We start from the raw sequence: 5,000 nt of genomic DNA, 5'->3' as shown, positions 1-5,000 counted from the left end.
AACGATATAAAAATAAATTTGAGGCAAACTCGATATCCGTCAGCGTCCATCGCAAAATCCTCCCACCCCTCTCCTCTCCTCACGCACGTCCTCCTTTCCTCTCCTCCCACCACCATTTTCTCTATTCCCAAGCATCAATCTCTTCTTTCTTCTCCTCACAAAAAATTTTGTAATGAGATTTCAATCAGAGACGAAAACGAGAGAGCCGAGAGCGAGTGAGCGAGAGCGAGCGAACGAGAGCGCTAGCGAGTCAGAGTGAGAGATGGAGAGGCGCGAGGTCGCAATTCGGACGTCGAGTCCGCCTACACACGTTTTCCTATTGTTAATCATTCGTCTGTCCCGGTCATTAGTAGTTTTTCGTCGTCGCCGTTACGTTAAGTAAATTCAACGATCGATGTGTGTGCAAGCGAAAAATCGTTAGATTATTTTATTGAATTTATTCGCGATTACAAATAATTCATTAAAATTCTTCATCACAACGTTTCGCTTCGCACCGTCGTCGTCGTCGATATTAAATAACGATTAATACAACGTCAACAACAGAATAACGAAACCAAGACGACAAAAATTCATATACACGAGAACTCGCTACGCGCACGCTAAACATAACGCGCGCGCCAGAGAGGTTCGACGTGATTATGAAAATTTTGAAATAACAATAAAACATTTTTAGATCCGTCGGAGAGACGAGCTAGCGAAACGCGATTCGTAATCGTAGTCTTCGGTCAGATTTTAATTAAATAAAACAACACGTAACGACGAGTACGAACGCGTAACGCGGAACGCGTCAACGCGACGGATCACGAGCGCGGCACGAGCCACGCAATGTGATTAATGTTTTTTATGCAGCCGGCCCTCAGACAGGAGTGGTCCTGGATGTGTCTCCACGGACCGCAATGTGCGTTCGAAATGTCGATGTTCAAATGTGTCCTGCAGTTCACACTATGACGCGCAGTTAACTGCGTTCTTCATCGACCCGCGAGCCAAGTGATCCACCGTCCAGGGTAATGATTTTCGTTTTTTCTGTAATGTTTAAATAAAAATAAAAAATTTCTTTTTTTTTTTTTCTTGTCGAAAAAAAAAACAATAAATAAATAAAATGTATTCTATGTTAATTTACGAAACCGTCAACGACGACGAGAGAGACACGAGCGAGCGCTCCCGCAAGAACGCGCGCACGCGACTCTCCGTGACGTTTGGACGTGTACGCGACGTTTCGACGTTTTCGCCGTGTGCGCGCGCGCGTTTCGCATTTTATACATAAATATTATAATATTCGAAATTTCGAATCTCAAAATATATAATAATAAACATATAAAACACGGTGGTACAACGCACGCACACACACGTTAAGAAAACTAAAACGTCTGTGAGTTTTTCTTTCGATCACCGCGTTCTCGCTCTCGAGCGCACTAGTGTCACGACGGCAATCGAATCGACACGACGACACACACACACACAACTACTGCATCACACACACACACACACACACCACAAACACAGAACAACACTGTAATTTCGGTGTCAGTAATGGTATTTTGTAGTGCGCGTATAGTTTTATGCGTGTGCTGCCGTGCGCGTGCAGTACGCAGCAGTATTAGATATATAATGTCAGCAGTCAGATTCAATATCGTCGCGACAAACGCGCGCGAGAGCGTGAGAAATCGGATAAACGATAAAAATTAAGAACGATCGAATGTATGCATGCGTATATATATATAAATAAATAAATAAAATATTTACATATCACACACAATACAACACACGTTAATGATCCTTCCGCAGGTTCCCCTACGGAAACCTTGTTACGACTTTTACTTCCTCTAAATGATCAAGTTTGGTCAACTTCCCAACAACGCCGACGGCCGTGAAGCCACCGCGTGTCGGTCCGAAGACCTCACTAAATCATTCAATCGGTAGTAGCGACGGGCGGTGTGTACAAAGGGCAGGGACGTAATCAACGCGAGCTTATGACTCGCGCTTACTAGGAATTCCTCGTTTATGGGGGATAATTGCAAACCCCAATCCCCAGCACGAAGGAGTTTCAGCGGGTTGCCCGGGCCTCTAGGCCAGGGAGAACATGCTGATTCCTTCAGTGTAGCGCGCGTGCGGCCCAGGACATCTAAGGGCATCACAGACCTGTTATTGCTCAATCTCGTGCGGCTCGAAGACGCCGGTCCCTCTAAGAAGAATTTTAATACGTCGTCAGTGAGTTGCGCGACACGAGGCCGCGCACACCTAAATAACGACGCCTATTTAGCAGGCTAGAGTCTCGTTCGTTACCGGAATTAACCAGACAAATCGCTCCACCAACTAAGAACGGCCATGCACCACCACCCACCGAATCAAGAAAGAGCTGTTAATCTGTCAATCCTTCCGGTGTCCGGGCCTGGTGAGATTTCCCGTGTTGAGTCAAATTAAGCCGCAGGCTCCACTCCTGGTGGTGCCCTTCCGTCAATTCCTTTAAGTTTCAGCTTTGCAACCATACTCCCCCCGGAGTCCAAAATCTTTGGTTTCCCGGAAGCTGCCCGCCGAGCCATTGTAGTAACGTCGGCGGATCGCTAGATGACATATTTACGGTTAGAACTAGGGCGGTATCTAATCGCCTTCGAACCTCTAACTTTCGTTCTTGATTGATGAAAACACCTTTGGCAAATGCTTTCGCTGATGTTCGTCTTGCGACGATCCAAGAATTTCACCTCTAACGTCGCAATACGAATGCCCCCAGTTATCCCTATTAATCATTACCTCGGAGTTCTGAAAACCAACAAAATAGAACCGAGATCATATTCTATTATTCCATGCACGAAATATTCAAGCAGCATTTTTAGCCCGCTTTGAGCACTCTAATTTGTTCAAAGTAAAATTGTCGGCCCACCTCGACACTCACCGAAGAGCACCGCGATAGGATTTTGATATTGAACCGGCGTTTTTTAGAACGCCGGCTCACCGACGATATGCTCCGCAAACGTGTCAGTATCACCGCGGATGCGGTGCACCGACAGCGCGGCGCACAAATGCAACTACGAGCTTTTTAACCGCAACAATTTTAGTATACGCTATTGGAGCTGGAATTACCGCGGCTGCTGGCACCAGACTTGCCCTCCAATTGTTCCTCGTTAAAATATTTAAAGTGTACTCATTCCGATTACGAGGCCTCGTAAGAGTCCCGTATCGTTATTTTTCGTCACTACCTCCCCGTGCCGGGAGTGGGTAATTTGCGCGCCTGCTGCCTTCCTTGGATGTGGTAGCCGTTTCTCAGGCTCCCTCTCCGGAATCGAACCCTGATTCCCCGTTACCCGTGACAACCATGGTAGTCGCAGAAACTACCATCGAAAGTTGATAAGGCAGACATTTGAAAGATGCGTCGCCGGTACTTGACCATGCGATCTGCAAAAGTTATCCAGATTCATCAAAATTAACGACTTCGGACGCGAGGCCCTCCGTCGATTGGTTTTGATCTAATAAAAGCACTCATCCCATCACTGGTCAGAGTTCTGATTGCATGTATTAGCTCTAGAATTACCACAGTTATCCAAGTAACTGAGTAAGATCTAAGGAACCAAAACTGATATATTGAGCCATTCGCGGTATCGCCTTAATACGGCTTGCACTGAGACATGCATGGCTTAATCTTTGAGACAAGCATATAACTACTGGCAGGATCAACCAGGGAGCTCTCTTTTTCGTTAGCTCGAAAACTAAAACGTCGCACCGCATCGGGCGTAAAAACGCTCGTACGGCGTGATCGTGTTTAGGTATTATAATAGTATTTATATAATAAACAACTCTCGTTGTTTACTAATAAATAATATCATTAAATATATAAAAATCCATATCCTAGAAAATTTAATTTTTAAGGAAAAGGATAATTATACAAAATCGGTCCACCGAGATTTCGCATAAACCGTTCACGTTAAAACATATAATGTTTAAATAAAAACACCATATGAAATATTATAATTCGTTTTAACGAATAAAATTTCAAAATCGCGCACGGAACGTACAGAATGACGTAAACGACTGAACGAACAGGTGCATTCGTCCGTTTGATTGTTTCATTCTGAAATTAGAAATGAACTAACCGAACGAACATGCCGTCGCATGAGTTACGCATATGTCTCACACGGTGTTACGGCGACCGCAGCGTTTCGGTTAATCTATAATAAATATATTATATTATTATTATTATTAAACACGAAACACACGCAACGCGCAAAACCAATGAACATATGAAAAATTTTAAAATTTCCAGGACCAAAAAATTTATGCGTCCAATCACAAAAGTCTCCTCCTCTCCTCAATGTATATATGTCAAGCTTCTGACCGGACAAGATATATATGAGAGATGGATAGATACTTCAGATCGCATGACGCAGGTCCGACGCTGATCAAATATATAATATATAACTTTATAATGTGTTCGTTTAAAAACGAGAGAGAAAAACTGAAAATGTAATCCAAAAAACAACAAACATCAATCAAATCTTCCTCTCTCGCCTCGCGCACCAACTAAGGCACGCCCGAACATCAAACGCGACACGCGCTCAAACCACACATGTGATGCGGGCCGTGCGCGTTCGCATGCATACATACGTAGGATCGTCGTCCGCGGTGAAGTCTGTTGAGCCGTGGATTTTAAATTTTAATTTAGACAGAATATAGTTTATTATTATTATTATTATTATTATTATTAGTATTAGTATTATTATTAATTATGTATATTTATTTTAAATGTTATTAATTAAAATATAATTTTTTTTAAAAGATTTTTATTACGACTAAGTCTCGTCGGCCAGGTCTAAATATTTTATTAATTTGTCCTTTTCTGCCTTCACGAGGTGAAGGTACATCACGCCTGATGATGATGATGATGATGATGATGATGATGATGATGATATTGATAAATTTTCATATCCACCACGTAGAAGGTTATCATTATGACATCTTATTATGTACGTAGGTACATTAACATTAATAACTCCTCCTGAACTGAGAAC

The 5,000-nt window shown here is 43.0% G+C and overlaps 2 non-coding genes and 1 pseudogene across 2 annotated transcripts; all 3 read right to left on the bottom strand.

The window, feature by feature from the left end:
* Window position 1, bottom strand: part of LOC119631027 (large subunit ribosomal RNA) — a 9,225-nt pseudogene extending 9,224 nt beyond the window's left edge.
* Window positions 2-850: 849 nt separating this feature from the next.
* On the bottom strand, window positions 851-1,007 carry LOC119630963 (5.8S ribosomal RNA). Its single transcript, XR_005246472.1, has one exon. It is a non-coding gene; the product is annotated as a 5.8S ribosomal RNA (ribosomal RNA).
* A 761-nt stretch (window positions 1,008-1,768) lies between these two features.
* Window positions 1,769-3,676, bottom strand: LOC119630964 (small subunit ribosomal RNA). Its single transcript, XR_005246514.2, has one exon. It is a non-coding gene; the product is annotated as a small subunit ribosomal RNA (ribosomal RNA).
* Window positions 3,677-5,000: the final 1,324 nt, after the last annotated feature.

The sequence above is a fragment of the Bombyx mori genome, chromosome 11 (assembly GCF_030269925.1).
Source record: "Bombyx mori chromosome 11, ASM3026992v2".
Lineage (NCBI taxonomy): Eukaryota > Metazoa > Arthropoda > Insecta > Lepidoptera > Bombycidae > Bombyx > Bombyx mori.
This window is presented reverse-complemented; position numbering and strand designations above follow the sequence as displayed.